Raw genomic sequence first — 21,321 nt, 5'->3', positions numbered from 1 at the left:
TGGGAGAGAGGAGAGCCACCCTCTGAGTCCAGGTCACTCAGATTTGCTGTAAAAATAAAAAAAGGATATATGGAATAATTATCCTACCATTTGACATGATAGGAAAGCAAGCCTTGGCTACAACTAAACATTCAAGTATGTGTACAAAATCACAGAATATTTAAGGATTTTGATCACCCACACTACCGTTCAAAAGTTTGCAAAGAAAAAGCCATATCTCAGACTGGCCAATAAAAAGAAAAGATTAAGATGGGCAAAAGAACACAGACACTGGACAGAGGAACTCTGTCTGGAAGGCCAGCATGCCAGAGTTGCCTCTTCACTGTTGACGTTGAGACTGGTGTTTTGCGGGTACTATTTAATGAAGCTGCCAGTTGAGGACTTGTGAGGCGTCTATTTCGCAAACTAGACATTCTAATGTACTTTTCATCTTGCTCAGTTGTGTACCGGGGGCCTCCCACTCCTCTTTCTACTGTATTCTGGTTAGAGCCAATTTGCTCTGTTCTGTGAATGGAATAGTACACAGCAGTGTACGAGATCTTCAGTTTCTTGGCAATTTCTCGCATGGAATAGCCTTCATTTCTCAGAACAAGAATAGACTGATGAGTTTCAGAAGAAAGTTCTTTGTTTTTAGCCATTTTGAGCCTTCGAACCCACAAATGCTGATTCTCCAGATACTCAACTACTCTAAAGAAGGCCAGTTTTATTGCTTCTTTAATCCGAACAGTTTTCACTAAAGAAGGCCAGTTTTATTGCTTCTTTAATCAGAACAGTATTCAGCTGTGCTAACATAATTGCAAAAGAGTTTTCTAATGATCAATTAGCTTTTTAAAATGATCAACTTGGATTAGCTAACACAACGTGCCATTCGAACACAGAAGTGATGGTCTCTGATAATGTAAATATTCCACTAAAAATAAGCTGTTTCCAGCTGCAACATTAATTTACATCATTAACAATGTCTACACTGTATTTCTGATCAATTTGATGCTCATTTTAATGCACAAAATTTGTGCTTTTCTTTAAAAAACAAAGACATTTCTAAGTGACCCCAAACTTTTGAACGGTATTGTACAACAGTTACAGTAACTATGAATTTCTAAATTTATGAAACAACTAATAGCCCATGGGGAATGCAACAGCTTTGAATACATTTCACTTCAATTCTCTCGAAGCAGCGTAGGTACAATACCACATAGAGGACTGCTCCGGCCACTACCCAGGTCTGTGCTTCGGCTGAATTGGCTGGATGGTGGGCGACTAAAGTCTGAGAGAGAACCCTCACAGACACTCGGGATTGGAGAAACTGAGGGGCCTATGTCCTCAGGGACAGAATTGGGCTCCTGGTCTGGCCTTGGAGGGCGGAAGGCCCCTGAGGAAGCCGAAGTGCCTTCATCCATCTCTTTAACACCATCCTCTGTTTCCTTCTCTCCTTTCTGAGTATGGACATGAGGTAGGGCTGATGATGGAGCAGAGTTGTATCCAGTCCGCTGCTGCCCAGAGTCAGTGACAGTAGAGGATGTTGGACTTGGACAGACTGAGAGCTCAGGGGAGGCTCTGCTGGGAGAGGGGGAGACTGGCACTGGTACACAGGGAACAACAACAGCTAAGCGCCTCCCTCTGGTGGTGCTGCAGTGCTGCAGGCTCCTGGAGTCTGCAATAGACAGGGTAAATACATGATTTAATTCAAGCAGATATGACGGGGGGGGGGGGGGTATTTTCCTCTCCTGTAAATCAATACAGATTTTGATTAGTCTAATTTACGATGATACTGTCTTGTCAGAGACTGTCTCAACCTAGGCAAGGTGTGTGCTGGGGATACAAGCTTTTAACTTTCGGCATTGGGCATTGTTCAGTTCTGACAAGAAAGGTGATAAATAGTTAACGTGTGGGGTCCTCAGAGAGGGTCATCTATAAATGGTATTCATCATCTTTTACAGCTCAAAGGCGTTTCTGCCAATAGCTGCCAGTGACATTTTCTTCCCCACTTTAGTGAGGCGCGGAGCAAACACTGTTTTCCCTGCTGTGTGGGTCAGTGCTCTAACAAAGACTGAAGAAACCCCACCCTGTTGGACCAGCTGCCCAATTCCCATCTTAATATTATATATTCAGAATGCTACCCAGTACTGGAGGCGGGGCTATTTATAAAAACTTGATTCATCATGATTTGTCATTCATTTGACATTATTCCACCCACATATCAATTAACTGATCCAAATCCTGCATCTTGGCAGCTTATCCTCCTTTGCTGAGAGCAGCATTAGAATATCCTGATTAAGATGTCTGTATCTCCTAGAAGACATCTGGTATACCTCTACTCTGTCACACTCCTCTTCTGCTGCACCTGGATCTGAACTTAACACTACCTGGGAACTCTCTCCTCAGCCACTCTCTCTCTTCTCCACACTCCTCTTCTGCTGCACCTGAATCTGAACTTAACACTACCTGGGAACTCTCTCCTCAGCCACTCTCTCTCTTCTCCACACTCCTCTTCTGCTGCACCTGAATCTGAACTTAACACTACCTGGGAACTCTCTCCACTCTCAGCCACCTGGATCTGAACTTAACACTACCTGGGAACTCTCCAGCCACTCTCTCTCCTCTTCTGCTGCACCTGAATCTGAACTTAACACTACCTGGGAACTCTCTCCTCAGCCACTCTCTCTCTTCTCCACACTCCTCTTCTGCTGCACCTGAATCTGAACTTAACACTACCTGGGAACTCTCTCCTCAGCCACTCTCTCTCTTCTCCACACTCCTCTTCTGCTGCACCTGAATCTGAACTTAACACTACCTGGGAACTCTCTCCTCAGCCACTCTCTCTCTTCTCCACACTCCTCTTCTGCTGCACCTGAATCTGAACTTAACACTACCTGGGAACTCTCTCCTCAGCCACTCTCTCTCTTCTCCACACTCCTCTTCTGCTGCACCTGAATCTGAACTTAACACTACCTGGGAACTCTCTCCTCAGCCACTCTCTCTCTTCTCCACACTCCTCTTCTGCTGCACCTGAATCTGAACTTAACACTACCTGGGAACTCTCTCCTCAGCCACTCTCTCTCTTCTCCACACTCCTCTTCTGCTGCACCTGAATCTGAACTTAACACTACCTGGGAACTCTCTCCTCAGCCACTCTCTCTCTTCTCCACACTCCTCTTCTGCTGCACCTGAATCTGAACTTAACACTACCTGGGAACTCTCTCCTCAGCCACTCTCTCTCTTCTCCACACTCCTCTTCTGCTGCACCTGAATCTGAACTTAACACTACCTGGGAACTCTCTCCTCAGCCACTCTCTCTCTTCTCCACACTCCTCTTCTGCTGCACCTGAATCTGAACTTAACACTACCTGGGAACTCTCTCCTCAGCCACTGCTGCACCTGAATCTGAACTTAACACTACCTGGGAACTCTCTCCTCAGCCACTCTCTCTCTTCTCCACACTCCTCTTCTGCTGCACCTGAATCTGAACTTAACACTACCTGGGAACTCTCTCCTCAGCCACTCTCTCTCTTCTCCACACTCCTCTTTTCATCCCCCTCTCAGATCCCTTCCACAAACATCAGCTCCAGCCGACACCAGCCCTCTTCCTTCTCCCCTCTCTCTATCTCTATTCTTCTTCTGTGCCTATGCACACTCCTCTTTTCTCTGCGGTGCCGGGGGGGGGGGGGGGGGGAACAATGCACTCTTGTTTCCTGGGGGTCTGTGTGACAGAGAGGAGTCAGCGGTAGCAGGGGGATACAGAGAGCTGCACTGGAGGAGAGCACATTTCTGCACTATTCTCCTCTCACAATGACCTGCACTTCCCATCTGTTACACACACATGAAGTGCATGTGTGTATGTGTGTGTGCGTGTGTCTGCCTGTAAATGAATGACATGTGTCGGGGCACACAGCTACACACACCCCCGCCCGTTAATACCACACAGCGCGTTTCCCTCAGGGACCAGGGTCAGGGACGATTGTGTTGAAGCCGACCACCATATGGTAGAATAATTGGTTTTTAGAACCTGGTTCCAGAGCAGAGGAATACCCCAATCCCCCTGGTTCCCCCTTGGCTCCTCACACTCGTCTCAAAGCCGTGCGCTGTAGTGTGGCTATGGCCCTGGCGAGAGGGGAGGACAAATGCCTTCACATCAGAGGCTGAAAGGAGCGGCAGGTATGCTGGCACAGCCTTTCATTGGCTAACACCCTAGCAGAGGACCACCAGGAGGGCGGCGCTATGGACACTTCCTCCCCAGAGCAGAAAGAGAGGGATTAGGCCTTAACAAAGTGGGCCGAGGGACGGATTAAGGACTAACGAAGGCCCAGGTGGTTACCTCCACTGCTCAAACACTGAGACCTAGTTCCCTAATGAGCAACGGTGTGGGGTCAAAAGCAACAATGCCCTATGATACCACAAGGTTATCTGTCTCTGAAGATGAAATAAACAATACATACTTTATTAATCACTGAGGGAGAATTGTGGGATTAATAAACTATTTATTATCTTATCTTGTACGTTGTTGTTGCACAGTATATTGTATTGTCCAAGCAGCAGGAATGATTTTGCTGTGGCTCACCTGCACATGAATGCGTCTTCAGGCCGCCAAGGGGGTGTCTTTGTTGTGTCAATTCCTGGCGAGGAGGATGTGGCCTGGGGTTACTGGATAGGAGACGTGGGGGTCTGAGGTCTGTAGGACAGGCCTTCATGTGAACCAGGAAACGAGGACACAGAGAAGGACGTCCATCACGGACAGTGTGGTCCTGAAAGGGACAACAAAAACATAGTGAGGTCCTGAAAGGGACAACAAAAACATAGTGAGGTCCTGAAAGGGACAACAAAAACATAGTGAGGTCCTGAAAGGGACAACAAAAACATAGTGAGGTCCTGAAAGGGACATCAAAAACATAGTGAGGTCCTGAAAGGGACATCAAAACATAGTGAGGTCCTGAAAGGGACATCAAAAACATAGTGAGGTCCTGAAAGGGACATCAAAACATAGTGAGGTCCTGAAAGGGACATCAAAAACATAGTGTGGTCCTGAAAGGGACATCAAAACATAGTGAGGTCCTGAAAGGGACATCAAAAACATAGTGAGGTCCTGAAAGGGACATCAAAACATAGTGAGGTCCTGAAAGGGACATCAAAACATAGTGTGGTCCTGAAAGGGACATCAAAACATAGTGAGGTCCTGAAAGGGACATCAAAACATAGTGTGGTCCTGAAAGGGACATCAAAACATAGTGAGGTCCTGAAAGGGACATCAAAACATAGTGTGGTCCTGAAAGGGACATCAAAACATAGTGTGGTCCTGAAAGGGACATCAAAACATAGTGTGGTCCTGAAAGGGACATCAAAACACAGTGTGGTCCTGAAAGGGACATCAAAACATAGTGTGGTCCTGAAAGGGACATCAAAACATAGTGAGGTCCTGAAAGGGACATCAAAACATAGTGTGGTCCTGAAAGGGACAAAGGGACAAAAACATAGTGTGGTCCTGAAAGGGACATCAAAACATAGTGTGGTCCTGAAAGGGACATCAAAACATAGTGTGGTCCTGAAAGGGACATCAAAACATAGTGAGGTCCTGAAAGGGACATCAAAACATAGTGTGGTCCTGAAAGGGACATCAAAACATAGTGTGGTCCTGAAAGGGACATCAAAACATAGTGAGGTCCTGAAAGGGACATCAAAACATAGTGTGGTCCTGAAAGGGACATCAAAACATAGTGTGGTCCTGAAAGGGACATCAAAACATAGTGTGGTCCTGAAAGGGACATCAAAACATAGTGTGGTCCTGAAAGGGACATCAAAACATAGTGTGGTCCTGAAAGGGACATCAAAACATAGTGTGGTCCTGAAAGGGACATCAAAACATAATGTGGGGCAGGGAGAGAGAGAAAGAACAGATGTATCCTGTTTTCGATCAATCAAATAAAATCCCAGTTTCCAAATACTGTAAATAAAGCAACATAAAGTCATTCTCCACATGCAACGTGAAGGAGAATCACAGCATTAATTAAACGTGATCGCCAACATACAGACAATTCAAATAATGCACGTCATCTTCAGTGCCCCCTTGTGTCTGAAGATCAGATACCAGGCTACATACATTCTCAACACAGCAGGAGAAATCTTCAACCTCTCCCTGCCTTTTTTAACAGCTTTCTTGACAACACACCCACCCAGCCACCCACACACACACACCCAGCCACCCACCCACCCACCCACACCCAGCCACCCACCCACACACACCCAGCCACCCATCCACCCACACCCACACACACTTCTGTGAGGATGATAAATATTCTTTGAGCACACAGGACATGGTCCTATTGCTATTTAAACTAGGGTCGTGCCGAGATAAAAGTAGGCGGGACGGTCAATACTAAACTTGTGGGGGGGTGGGGCTGCACACGCCAGGCTACCCGCTGCACGCCAGCCAGGGGAAATTACTCAGCCCACAGACTCAGTGCCAGGGACTAATTCACTCCCTCTCTGGCCTTTAGAGAACAAACACCCAAATGTAATAAAATACCCACTGACACACACACGGAGAGAGGACATTTATTTGTCTTGGATTCCCGGCTACATCTGAGACACCTAAACAAAGTTCACCTCGTCTTTCATCTATCCCTTAACCCTAAACACACACGCACATAAACACACAACCACAGAAGCAGGCATGAACGCGCACGCACACACACACACACACACACACACACACACACACACACACACACACACACACACACACACACACACACACACACACACACACACACACACACACACACACACACACACACACACACACACACACCAGGGAGTCTGTGGAGATGAGCCCTCAGTACCCCTCAGACACAGAGAAAGGGAGGCTTACTGTCTGTGACTCATGTGACTCACACAGGGAGGATCAGCCTTAAATCCCTCCACCATCTACACTCATTCCCTCTCCTCTGAGGGTTTACACATTTGCATTCTTGTGAAGAAAAGAGGAAGAAGTGAGGAAGAAGAACAAGAGAACAAAGGTTCTGGAGCATGCCCTCCTCCTCACTCCTCTTCCTCACTCCCTCCATCTCCCCACACTCCCGCCCACTGAAGAGCTTTATGAGGTGAGAAGGGTGTCATCCAGCCCACAACCTGTCAGACCGTCAGAGGGCAGTTCTCAACACGCCCTTTACGGCAGGACCCTGCCATTACAACCCCACATACACACACACATACACACGCCTTACCTTCTAAGTCCCGCTTGATCTACCCCCAAAGCTGTAGTTGTCCTGGTCTCTTAATTGGGTAACAGATACACACAACTGTACACACACACATAATTACTCAACCCTGATGAGGTTCACTCAGTGTTGGTATTTCAAGCAGCCTCCCACTCTGACACACCCACTCTGACACACCCACTCTGACACACCCACTCTGACACACCCTGACGGCTCACTCCATCCTGATTGAGCTTCTTAGAGCAACAGAGTAGAGCCTATGACTACACCTAGGAGTCCTCTGGGCTCCTGCAGGGCCCCAGTGAACAGCCTGACCTCCTGGCGTCAGGCAGCCCACACGCCGGCCTCACACAGAACAGCCCAAAGCCAGCCCTGGCTAATGTCATTACGGCCTGTTTGTGGTCAACAGCTCCCTGATGGGGATGTACAAGCACTGGAAGATGAATGTAGGAAGTCTATTAGTCAGAGTCCCAGATGGCCTGCAGAGGAGAGGCCGGCGTGCGCTCTCGACCCCTCCAAACACACACACGCTACACACACGCTTACACACAGGCTCACACTCACTTAATTGCACTTTTTCTGAGTGAACCCACTGACAAGGAGACAACTCGAGGCGAAACAGAAGTGTGTTTCTGTGCCGTGTGTGTCTGTCTAGAGGAGGAACAGAGAATTCCTCACAGAGAGCCTGGCGTATAAGAAAGCCAGGCTAAGGCTCTAACAAGGTTAAACCCATGAAAAAGAGTGACTTTTTAAATGATGGAGATTTGTGTTTCTGCGGGGTGTAATTAGCTTTGCTCTGGTAGAGGAGAAGTTTGGGGTGGGGGAGGTTTGTGGGGGGGCAGAGGGGGGATGACAGTGGAGCGCATTGTGGAGTCCAGCGGATTCAGAGGAGTAAATCTGATTATCAGCTCGTGTCAGAAGCCAGGCTCAGATGCAGCTTAGCATTCAGAGCAACTGTCTACTTTCACTGAGAGACAATGACCCTGCTTTGCTTTTCAGGCCCCTGCAGTATTCCCAGTGGCCCTGCCAACTCGTCCTCCTAACCCCACATCCACCATCCACGCCCGGCACAACAGGCCCACTACCCCAACACAACAACACGACAGGCCCACTGCCCCAGTACAACAACACGACGGGCCCACTGCCCCAACACAACAACACGACAGGCCCACTGCCCCAACACAACAACACGACAGGCCCACTGCCCCAACACAACACCACGACAGGCCCACTACCCCAACATAACAACACGACAGGCCCACTCCCCCAACACGACAAGACCATAACCCCAACAAAGCAGGCCCACTACCCCAACACGACAGGCCCACCAACACGACAGGCCCACTACCCCAACACCACGACAGGCCCACTACCCCAACACAACAACACGACAGGCCCACTACCACAACACAACAACTCAACAGGCCCTCTATCCCAACACAACAACACGACAGGCCCACTACCCCAACACAACAGGCCCACTACCCCAACACAACAACACAACAGTCCCACTACCCCAACGCAACAACACGACAGGCCCACTACCCCAACACAACAGGCCCACTACCCCAACACAACAACACAACAGTCCCACTACCCCAACGCAACAACACGACAGGCCCACTACCCCAACACAACAGGCCCACTACCCCAACACAACAACACAACAGTCCCACTACCCCAACGCAACAACACGACAGGCCCACTACCCCAACAGAACAGTACAAAGCTCTAGCCACTGTTATTGGCTGGGCCCCACTGAGTGGTAGAGGTCTTCCTTTGAAAACAGTGTTGTTTGGTAGAATAGAACAATAAGAACAATGGCCATGCCAGCTTTGGCATAATGTCTTGGCATAATGATCAGTGTTAGTCCACCGGTGTGGTCACTGGTTACACTGATTCAGCAGCACCAGGCCCTGGTATGCAGAGAGGGCAATACTACTGTAACCACTGGCAGAGCCTGAGACAACAGAACACTATACAAGACAGATCCTGGAACTGTTAAACTGACAGCTAACTCCTTCTGTAAACACCCATGTGTATAAATTACCTATCCTGGAACCAGTGCTCTTGTTTGAGCACCTGTGGTTGGTTTGTGTCCGTGTGCATTCTGCAGCCTACTGTCTCGGTACTCCCCGTGTCTTGGGTGACAGTAGTGGGAGATCTGAAGCATCGTGTCCTGGGTGACAGTTAGTGGGAGATCGGAGGCATCGTGTCCTGGGTGACAGTAGTGGGAGATCGGAGGCATCGTGTCCTGGGTGACAGTAGTGGGAGATCGGAGGCATCGTGTCCTGGGTGACAGTAGTGGGAGATCGGAGGCATCGTGTCCTGGGTGACAGTAGTGGAAGATCGGAAGCATCGTGTCCTGGGTGACAGTAGTGGGAGATTGGAAGCATCGGGGGAGTGGCGGACCACTGGTTCAACAGCCTGTCTGCTTGGCCTGTCCAATGGGCCTGTTTGGACTGGGACGGCCCATAAAGTTCAGTGTGGAGTTGAATTGTCACTGTCAGACAGGAGCTGTTGACCGTTACTCGTTACACCCCGATGATTTATCAGGTATTTCCAGTGCATAGAGAGGAGAGATAATGAGAGCAGGGTGATGCCAGGCTGATAAACTTGGTCAATACAGAAGTGCTGAAGGCAGTTGAAGATGTAAATGAGGCTGTAAGGACCAGCGAACGTCTTTGTCCCGCCTTTTCACTTGTTTGTTTAACCAGAGGCCAAGACAGGAAGCCAGCCCACACAACTCTGCTGTCCCCATGGCAACCCCACTGTTAATTGTGGCACAACTACTAATAGAGCTCTTTAGAGAGTAGGGGAGAGGTGGGGACAAGCATGTGTGTGTGTGTGTGTGTGTGTGTGTGTGTGTGTGTGTGTGTGTGTGTGTGTGTGTGTGTGTGTGTGTGTGTGTGTGTGTGTGTGTGTGTGTGTGTGTGTGTGTGTGTGTGTGTGTGTGTGTGTGTGTGAATTTTTGCATTTTTTGCATTTTTGTGTGTAATGTAACAGTGCACCTTATACAGATTGCGGTTGTATTACTCTACATAGCTGTACATGTGCTGTGTATAGTTAGACTTGTATTTTGGCACTCACTGTGTAGTGGTAGAGTCCTCGATCCCACAAGATGGCCTTACTGACAAAGGACAGATAACAAGGTGCCTGGGAAACAGACAAGACAATAGACATCAGTGAGCACAACACACAACAAGGCATACAAAATAATCTCAGACCATTCTTAAACCGGTCAGAAAGGAACATTCAACATCAAATCCTTTCAGGCCATTTCTCAATTGTAAAGAGTTCAGAAACATTATTGTAGACCAAGACAAATGTATCAACTTTAGATGAACTAATGCTGATGGAGAGAGTGTTGAGGCAGGCAGGCAGGCAGGCAGGCAGGCAGGCAGACAGACAGACAGACAGACAGCTAGCTCCATAGACATCCCTGTGAAACCCCTCCTGGTGCATCAATTTCCCCTCTGTCTCTATAATGAGCTGGTCTGTACCACTATTCCACTACTCCAGTCTCCAGCAGTCAAGCTATACTGTAGCACAGACTGGACACTTCATCATAGTGAAAGCCAATTGTAATGTCTCCTTTCAAACACATCTTTGTTCTATCTGTTCAGTTATCAGACGGCTTTTGGTTTGACACTTTTTGGTCCATGTGTGACTTAACAGCCCTTCTTTTACCAGCTCGGCTCCATGGGATGGACAGCACAGTGCCTGGGTGTGTCCATCAGTCTGACCCATGGGCCATGGGGCACTATGTTAAGCTCATCAATCACCAAGAGACGTGCACACATCCCCATCGGAAACCCTGCCGCAGTCACCAGTGGAGCTCATCCATCTCTCTTTGCAGCGGGTGGCAGCTCCCAGAGCCCCTGAGTCAGCTCAAGGCCTGGGCCACTCCAGGGAGTGAGAGGAGAGATCCTCCCAGGGCTCACCCCTCATTCATGGGCCATAACCCCACCCCGGAGTGGGTGACGGGGCACAAGGGCCTCAGAAGGACGAGTACAATGGAACTTGCCTTGTGAGAGGACTGCTCTGACCCCCAGCCCCCCTTTGAGAGCTGTGTGGTGGACCTTCCTGACCTGTGCCCATCTTGTGCCAGTCTGCTCTCAAGATGGAAAATGATCCTTGCTTTGATGCTGCAGTAGTGGGTCTGCCCATCACCAAGGGAGTGACAGGGCAGTATTGGGATCTGGAGTGACCATCTCCAAGACCTGGAGTGACAGAGCAGTACTGGACCTGGAGTGACAGGGCAGTACTGCCCATCTCCAAGACCTGGAGTGACAGGGCAGTATTGGGTCTGCCCATCTCCAAGACCTGGAAGACCCCATCACCAAGACCTGGAGTGACAGGGCAGTATTGGGTCTGCCCATCACCAAGACCTGGAGTGACAGGGCAGTATCTCCAAGACCTGGAGTGACTACCCCATCTCCAAGACCTGGAGTGACAGGGCAGTATTGGGTCTGCCCATCTCCAAGACCTGGAGTGACAGGGCAGTATTGGGTCTGCCCATCACCAAGACCTGGAGTGACAGGGCTGCCCATCTCCAAGACCTGGAGTGACAGAGCAGTACTGGGTCTACCCATCTCCAAGACCTGGAGTGACAGGGCAGTATTGGGTCTGCCCATCACCAAGACCTGGAGTGACTGGCCCATCACCAAGACCTGGAGTGATTGGGTCTGACCTGGAGTGACATCTCCAAGACCTGGAGTGACAGGGCAGGGCAGTATTGGGTCTGCCCATCACCAAGACCTGGAGTGACAGGGCAGTATTGGGTCTGCCCATCACCAAGACCTGGAGTGACAGGGCAGTATTGGGTCTGCCCATCACCAAGACCTGGAGTGACAGGGCAGTATTGGGTCTGCCCATCACCAAGACCTGGAGTGACAGGGCAGTATTGGGTCTGCCCATCACCAAGACCTGGAGTGACAGGGCAGCATCGGTTCTACCCATCTCCAAGACCTGGAGTGACAGGGCAGTATTCGGTCTGCCCATCACCAAGTCCTGGAGTGACAAGTAGCCTTTGTATGTATGGGCCTCTCCTGCTCTGTGCAACAATGAACATCACCTCTACAGATGATGACAGACAATATTTTTAAATAAGTCCACTTATTAGAAAAACACACCACAATATGCTCAGCCATTAATGGCAGCCTATCTGAATAATTACCAGGAGATGGACAACAACCAATTTCCCCATAAATTGTGAATGCATTGGTTAGGACACAATTACTTGTTGTCACTAATTCCACATTGAATGTGAAACCCAGTACATTTACACACCAGAGGATGGCATGGCTGTGGATGAGGGAATTGTGAGTTGGGGATAATTGCAAATCACACTGGGAATAGAGAAAAGAGAGGACAAGAGGAGGATAGGGGGATGTATAGTGCATAGTGTTTTATCCAGACTCCTTTTGCTCAGCTACCAAATATGTCCTATTTCACCAGACGGCCAGAACAGTGCTGTGATGAATAAGGACCAGAGCTCATTCCCAGTCATGAACTGTGCTGCTGGAAGAGGCCCTGAGCCCTGAGCCTGTTACTAAACATGAGAGTTGAGCCAGACGGCAAGAAAGCACACAGACAGTAATTACATATTATTATTATTGGTGTAAAACTACACCCCAGTGAACATGGCAGGGAAGTGGGGTCATTCCAATCTGATCAATCTATCCTTTTCATAATTTATGTTTATATTATTAATGTATTACTCTTTTCTTTTAGCTTCCGGCACATGATATTCCCAGGCGGTCTCCCGTCCCAGCACTAACCACTAACAAGCATGTTCAGGGTAGTACGGCCACAAGCATATTTTTTTTACCCTGTTTTCTCCCTGAATTAGGTCCCTTGGCTCATCTCTGCAACTCCTCAATGGGCTCAAGAAAGGCGATTGCGAAGGTGGAGTCCTCTGAAACATGACCCGTCTGGCCGACTACTTCTTATCACACTGCTCGCTTAACCCGGATGTCAGCCGCAACACCGTGTCGGAGGAAACACTGTTCGACTGATGACCGGAGTCAGCTCGCAGACGCCCGATCCTGTCACAAGGAGTCGCCAGAGTACGATGAGCCAAGGAAAGCCCCAACAGTCAAACCCCCCCCTACCCTGGAGGGCCCTGGGCCTATGGGCCTCCCGGTCACAGCCGGTTGGGACACAGCCTGGGATCAAACCCTAATTCAGATGATGAGATTAGGTAGATTCCTGGCAGATGGAGTTTCCACTAGCTTGTGTCTCAAGGACGCCCCCCCACCCCTCCTCTCCACCGACCTCAGGCACTTCCTGCCAGGGGGGGGGCGCTGTTTACCGTTGCACGGCTGCAGCGTGGGCTGCCAGGCTCCTGGCCTCAGAGGAAATGCTGACCTGCTAGTCCAGTGGCAGTCAAAAGGGGAAATATGTTGGGAGCTTATCAATAACGAGTAGGTGGAAAAGGGGAGATGAAATTACCAATTAAGGGATAATCACCAAAGTGGTGGCTGGTCTCGCTCCCTCTACCTGCTCTGTCTCCTCTCTACCCTCTTTCTCCTATCCCACTTTCCCTTGTCCTCTCAGATTTGTGGCCATCTGCCTGTGTTTCTCAGGGGATCCCTTTCTCCTCTCCTGAGTACGAGACGGGATGTTTTATTAATTCACTTTCACCTGATTACACCCTCTCTGTGAGCCAGCGTACATTAATAGGCATTTCATCAACGTTTAATCAAGGCTTCAGCACAGCGAACAGAGAACCAGGGATCAGAGCATCCTGATCAGAGCATCCTGTTGAGGTCAGCAATAAAGGTCCAATACAGGGACATGTGATTGCATTAGGGAGCACACACACACACACACACACACACACGCACACGCACACGCACACACACAACAAGCCTCATGAGAACTGATACTACAGACAGAACTACAGACAGAAACGCAAAATAATATTGTAAATACACGCCGCAGCAATTCAGCAATGTCGCACACTCAATTCAGCAATGTCGCACACTCAATTCAGCAATGTCGCACACAAAGGACTACCATAGCAACACAAAGGACTACCATAGCAACACAAAGGACTACCATAGCAACACAAAGGACTACCATAGCAACACAAAGGACAAGGACAACACACTAAGCGCGCACTGGAGGAACCACAGGTGTCGGAAGACAATGAGACCATTATACGACGCAAGATGGAACCGCGGACGAGGAGATCGGGTTCAGAAGACAATCATCCACAAGGCAAACCTATTACGGCCACACAAAAGAGCAGGGTTAGATCCCCAGCATGGACCGGACTAGGTTCAAATTAGAGACTAAACCAGAGAGCAGCCAGATCCAAAAGAGGAAGCCCAGGGTCAGCTATAATGAGAGCTGAATGTGAGCATCCAACCGGTCCTGTTTAATGGGGTTCATCCCTGCAAGGTCTGTGTCCTGCCTCTGGTGTGTGTACACGTTTTGTTGTGGGTCAGGGGGCTGCAAGGGCTCCATGACCCCGAACTGACCTCTGGGAGTCAGAGGGGACCCCCACTGACAGGACAGAGCTCTCTTTATACTTTAATCTGGTAGCACAGAGGATCAATATGGCTACCATCGGCGCTGGTGATTGTGTGAGCAGGAGTTAGCGTTCCAGACATTTTCGGCCCCTCACCGGGTGTCTGGACACAAAGCCAGCATCCCTCTGCCACCCCGGTCACAATGACCTCTGGGACGGTGGCACACCACCGGCTAACCAACTTAACATTCATTAGTGTCAAAGAGGTGAACAGATGCTCAGGTCTTACAGCTCTTCTCTCTCATGTTCTCACCGTGGGACTCATTGAACATAGTTTGACGTGTTTTTCATTTGGGATATGGGAGAGGTCTGGCTTCAGTCCATTCTGCTGTTGATTAAGAGGAGGGCTCGGTGGCCAGACTCACCCTGTCCTGGTGGAGTGCTGAGCAGGAGCCATGTTGCCAGGTGATGGTGCTGACTGGATGTCTGGGCCGGGCCAGGAGCCTGGTGGGATGGTTATTCTGGTGCTGTTGTTCTCTGTCCAGTCTGTTCCCCCAGCAAGGCTCTGGCCCTCGCCCGTTCTCAATGACCCACATGTCCCTTGAACTAATCTCTCCGACCTCTCTATTAAACTGTAGCTTACATCCCCTCTCTGTCGCCCGACTGAGTGAGAGGACAATGTGACATCTACAGGTCAATTCATATGTCTCATACTACAAAATATGCTCTTTCTCCATGATGTTGATATAGCTACCTCACTCTTGCAGCGACTGAATGGACATGGGGAGGAAGAGAATGAAATACCTTCCTGTGGGGGACTGAAACTGTTTTCATGTGGGGATTATTGCTGTTAATAATTACCACCTTGTTAATAAACCAGTCTAAGTCACTGGTGCATGCTATTCCCAGAGTAAAAGTAGATGAATGTAATATAATACCTACGAACGCAGAGTTGACTTTTCACCATAACTCTGAGGCACATTTACACACATTTCATGTTTTCTTATATGTCCTTCACATTTGGATCAGGCGGGCCCTGTGAGCCTCCAAAGCCATTCATGAAAATCGTCCACCCACACCCACACACACACACACACACACACACACACACACACACACCAGAACATACAAACAGCTGGACAGAGAGCTTTTCAGCCCAAATACAGAGAATAGACATGGATCACATTCTGGGCTACTATAAGCATACATCTCCTAGCCATAATTACATTACAGGGGATATAGAGACCAAGCTATGAGGAAACAATGGCTCTATCAATTCCCCAAATCAGACCTCATACATGTGAATGTGTAAATGTGTGTGTGCCTGTGTTTGTTCTAAACAGAAACCTATCAATCAAAGCTTATTATCTAGAGTGTGTCTGTCTTCAGTTGGATGTTTTTTAACTTAGAATTTGTTTTGAGAGGACATTTTGTAAAAAAAACAGTAGTGACATATTAACAAACCCCAAACCAGAGAGTAACGGTAACCGTTGCCCCTAGTGACAAGAGACATTTAAACACACACTGACACACACAAGCTATCTTTTAGGTTGTTTGATATCTTTGACAGCCTTTCTGAATTGTATGTCTCGTAGAAGCTCTTTTCAAACTGATGAAAAGCTGAGAAATGTAACACAGGTTCTTGTAAAGCTGTTTTCCTTTCATGAGCACAGTCCATTAACTTTGTAAAAGTTGACATTTTAGACAAAAGTCTTTTCCCATATGAACTCAATAAGGAAATGAGTTGTTTCGGACAGACTAAAGCTTCATGGGTGTATCTGAGCTCCTGACCCTGCCTATACAGGTCCCTTCCTAAAGCACACTCTCCCCTTGGCTCCCTCCGTTCTGCCCAACAGGGGTCTCTGCAATGCACCTTGGGTAATCCAGATGTCACAATGCCAGTTGCTAAGACACTGCTTGGAGATGCATTGTAAAGGGAAGCACAGCCTGGGATAAGTCACTGGCAGTCTGTTTAATGCTGTGATGTCTCAACACTTTTTACGATAATGGGTCATTTTCTTTGATATAGCTTATATCATTATTATAGTTATATCACTTTATATTATGCTTGTCTGAATGTCCCGAATTGAACTGGCGTTTTTTCCTTCTAAATGACACACCACAACTGATCTGACGTCAGATCCATAACAAGATTGATACTCCATTGCAATCCACAGGTTAAGTGTTGAACTAATGGGGTAACACTTCATTTTGAGGGTCTGCCTGTATACTGGATGAACCATTACAACCCTATACTTGCTGTTACAGCATTATTACCACTTTGTCATCTACTGTTCTGTTCCCAAACCCTTTATTATATGAACCATGAACCTGAAAGCACATAGAAATGCTAAACAACACGTCTTATGAATTGACTTAATGCAATGGTTTTTAAAAAACAAGGTAATTAAGCAATAAGGCCCAAGGGGTGCGGAATATGGCCAAAAAACCACAGCTCAGGGCAACGTGGAGTGCCTGGATACAGACCTTAGCCGTGGTTTATATCACAACCCTCTGAGGTGCCTTATTGCTGTTATAAACTGGTTACCAATGTAATGTTTTGTCATACCTGTGGTATACGGTCTGATATACCACGGCTGTCAGCCAATCAGCCTTCAGGGCTCGAACCACCCAGTTTATAATAATGTTTATAACCTGTTTAAAATCAAATGTCAAATAAAGAGTTGCTAAGGCAATAGCATCCCCAGCACATTCACTCACAAAACATATGCATATACACACATTACACACGCAAGCACACAAAGCTGACAAAGCCCCATAAAAATACCAATACAAGCACATTCACGCTGTTCTAAGGGAGAGAGGCCTGCCCACTCTGTGCTGCCCATTGTTGGCAGCAGGGCTGTGAATCAAAGGGGGACTATGACCTCTGCCCAGCAGGACTGAGGGGAACCCTGCTCCCCGGGCTCACTCCAGCTCCTGGTCCCCGCTCAGCCTTGGGCACCACACTGGGCCGCCCCCCTCGGTATCAACGTCTTTTCCTCATCTCATCAATCTGTCAGCTTAGCCCTGTGACACACTGCACAATATGGTCCCCGTATTCCTCCATTAGTGCCCTCTCTCTCAATATGGCCCCAGCATTTCAATATTAATGACCTCTCTCCCACTGGGCAATGCCCCTGTTCTGCCTAGTAACAACCAACAATACGATCCACAGCCACATGCACATCCTCCTCATAGACTGGGTCACTACTCACTAGTCTATATTCATCAATACACAAAGCTGTATGCATTAACACCCATATTGGGTCAAAATTACATATTCAAAAACTATTCTGTGAGTGTCCCCACCAAGGAAACAGCTGGTGCATGCACGGCACAAAGTAGGCCTATAAGAAAGAGTGGTATTCAAGAAACCCAAAATGCTGGTCAACAGGCCCTCACCTATTCAGTACAAGTTGGACACATGTGTATGGGGGTAACAATCAGGGAGATAAAAAAAGAGAGAAAGGAAGAGAAAAGAGAAAAGAGAGAGTGTGTCTCTCTTTGGAGAACCATGCCACTCGATTGGACTCACTTTAGAAACAGACTATTCAATTCATTTCCAAGTAAGAAAAGGAGACTCCAAATTATACATGGAATCTCTTCAATGGTGATTCTCTTAAATAGCAAAAAGGGGGTAGGCTGGGGACTGTATAAATTTGACATATACAAGGTAGCAGGGCATAGTGATTGTTGCTTCCCCAAAAACTTTTTTTCTTTCAGAAAACCCTTTCCTTGCTGAATAGGCACCTATTAGTGACTCCATTTTAGGCACTGGTCTCTTCAATGGCCCTCACTGTGAGTCTTTATCATAGTCAGGCCCTGAATGCAGGCAGCCCCCCTCCTCCACACCGAGCCCAGCTCCTCAGACTGTATAGATAGGTGCTGGAAGTGTGGTGGTGGCTGGGGTGGGGTGAGGTGGAGAGGTGGGGGTGAAGTGGGGTGTGCTGGGGTACTCTCGCACCCTGTTTCGAGCTCCAGGTGTGGTGGGTTAAGCACAGTGCTCTGAAGCCACTAAAGAGGACTCCATTGTACAGGCGCACACTGTCTTCGCCAGTATTCTACATGCATTAGCTGATCTCCATAATGCTACCCCCCCCCCCCTCCCCCTCAGGCCTCCGGCGAATCGCTGCACACCGCCTTCAAGCCCCTGTATTGTTGCTGGATTATTCTGGAGTTGGAAGAAAGAAAGAGAGGAAGGGAGAGGGATGTCTGTACTTTATCTCCAGGGGAGACGGAGAGTAACGAATAAGCTTTGTTAGAAAAGTGAGATACAGGACCGAAGGCACCACAAAAACACCTGCAAGAAGACAGGCACACTCAGAGGCCAGGGCCAGGAGGTCCCGTTGTTTATCTAACTGTGCTACTGGCCCTCTTCCAAAATCTCAGTGTATCCCAACCTCATGTCAATCCCTCAATGTATTGTAGCCCCCACCCCGACAACAGTACTGTATTATTCTACTGTACATAACAATGCCTATCCACCCTTCAGTCCTCCAAAAATACAGTCCAGGACTAGTCCATCAGAATGTACCCTGGGCCAAGAAACCAACATTCTTTGAAAGGTTTAATAATTGTTACTGTTTGTGTGCCTGTGTGTACATGCATCTGTGTAAAAAAACAGTTTTTCAAGAGGAGGGGAGTCACAGAGTTTATGTTGATGTGTGTGTATGTGTGTGTGTGGTTGAGAATGCAGAGAGTGAAGTTGAGAGAGAGGGGCTGTATGATGAATATGGGGGCATTGTTCAGCCATGCTTACCTCCACGGGCAACCATCTGCTCCCTGTCAATGCGTCACCTGCTTGTCTGAGCCGTCTCCAAGGAAACCGGGAGAGGGGGATTAGGAGAGGTTATGCCTTTGAAGGGAGGGGCCACAGCGACAGGCGAAGAGGAGGAGGTTGCCTGGGGAGACCAGAGGAAGGGTTACTCAGAGAATGGCGTCCTCTGGTGGCGGAAACTGTACGTCAGTGCATCACAATGTCGAATAAAGGGCGAAAAGTTTTCCTGGGCAGGTCATGTGGTCAGGAAAAACTCTTGGCCCTATATACTTTAATGTCTCTGGTGACATCATGGAGCTCAGTTTGCAGGGATATTTCTGTGAATAATACTATGTATATAAAAGGCAGAGATTGAATGGGTGGTGATACTGAGGGGTACAGAACAGAATGGCTGGGGGGAGGGGAGTGAGAGAGGGGGTCTGGCTTCACAGTGCACACACTCACTGCTGAGGAGGAGCAGCCTGCCACACATGGACGCTCACCTGGAACCGTTCTCCTCAGACCCACAGAGAGAGAGAGGAACACAGCCCTGGGGGACAGGAGAAAGTCTGAGTGACAGGTGAAAGTGACCAAGTCGTGGGGAGGAAACACTTATTGTGTTTGGTCAAGAGGGCAGAGAGCCGGAGCAGAGAGATAGGGCCTGCTCAGCCGCCCGCGTCCCTCCTAAAGACGAGGTCGTCAGCCAGCCCTCCACACCCAGGGGCCTTTATTGGGTCGATATAATTTACTCTCTATACCTCATCGTTAACCCCCCCCCATACACATACACACACACAAACACACACCCCCACCCGCACACACACCCTTGGGTCACCAACTGCCAGGTTAGAGGCATAACCAAACCCCTCTCCCCCAGTACCCTTTTATGTTGTGGAAACAGACCCTAAGGCTAAAACGAATCTCATCAGTTAGGCCAGTTCTATTTGAGGTCAGTTCTACTTGGACTGGTGACAGACAGACTTCCTCTTTCAGTCTAAAACGCCCAATTTTTCAGTTTTTGATTTGTTAAAAAAGTTTGAAATATCCAATAAATGTCGTTCCACTTCATGATTGTGTCCTACTTGTTGTTGATTCTTCACAAAAAAATACAGTTTTATATCTTTATGTTTGAAGCCTGAAATGTGGCAAAAGGTCACAAAGTTCAAGGGGGCCGAATACTTTCGCAAGGCACTGTATCTGCCTCTCTTCCTCTCTTCCTACTAACCTTCGATGGTATCATGGTAGTTTCCTAATACAAACACTGCACTACCCCTAAACTGACACTTCAGAATCAGATATTATATGAAGTCAGAGAGACAACTGAATGGTGTCCAGAAAAAACTGCTTAAGTCCACCAGACACTTCAACCCAGATTCTACAGTAGAGTAGACCACGGTCTCCCATCACATGGAGTAGTTATTACTCTCTATCCACCGTTCTCCCAATGGGCCTACCTACATTGAGCCTGCATCCTCTCTGTGCTGGCCTGGGTGAGATGTGCTGTGATCCTGGGAGAGTTGCTGCCAGGGCCACGTGTAGCAGGGAGGTGGCTGGAGGTGACTTTCCTGGGTGTAAAATTCAATCATGCAGCGGGTGAGCGTGTTTGAGCGTGTCTGTTGAGAAGCGGTGGGCGCACGTCTGCCCGTTCCCAGCGTGCGGCGAGGGGGTTAAGTGCCACAGAAAGAGCTCCATTATCTGAGTGAGAACAGCCCATGTGGCTGGCCACACGGCCCCCATTCCCCTTTCACTCTCTTTACAACAGCCCTGCTGAAAGCCTCAAAGTTGAATTCTCTCTCTCTCAGTTCAAGAAGAGTTTTGCACAATGCCAGTGGAAACCCAGAGTAGACTCTTCAGCACCCCTGTGGACACTG

General features: G+C 48.4%; 1 long non-coding RNA gene across 1 annotated transcript; it reads right to left on the bottom strand.

The window, feature by feature from the left end:
• Positions 1-1,520: 1,520 nt before the first annotated feature.
• Positions 1,521-10,353, bottom strand: LOC135514557 (uncharacterized). The gene is made up of 3 exons (XR_010451699.1): positions 10,302-10,353; positions 4,559-4,742; positions 1,521-1,654 (listed from the first exon to the last, which is right to left on the bottom strand). It is a non-coding gene; the product is annotated as an uncharacterized LOC135514557 (long non-coding RNA).
• Positions 10,354-21,321: the final 10,968 nt, after the last annotated feature.

The sequence above is a fragment of the Oncorhynchus masou genome, chromosome 26 (assembly GCF_036934945.1).
Source record: "Oncorhynchus masou masou isolate Uvic2021 chromosome 26, UVic_Omas_1.1, whole genome shotgun sequence".
NCBI lineage: Eukaryota > Metazoa > Chordata > Actinopteri > Salmoniformes > Salmonidae > Oncorhynchus > Oncorhynchus masou.
This window is presented reverse-complemented; position numbering and strand designations above follow the sequence as displayed.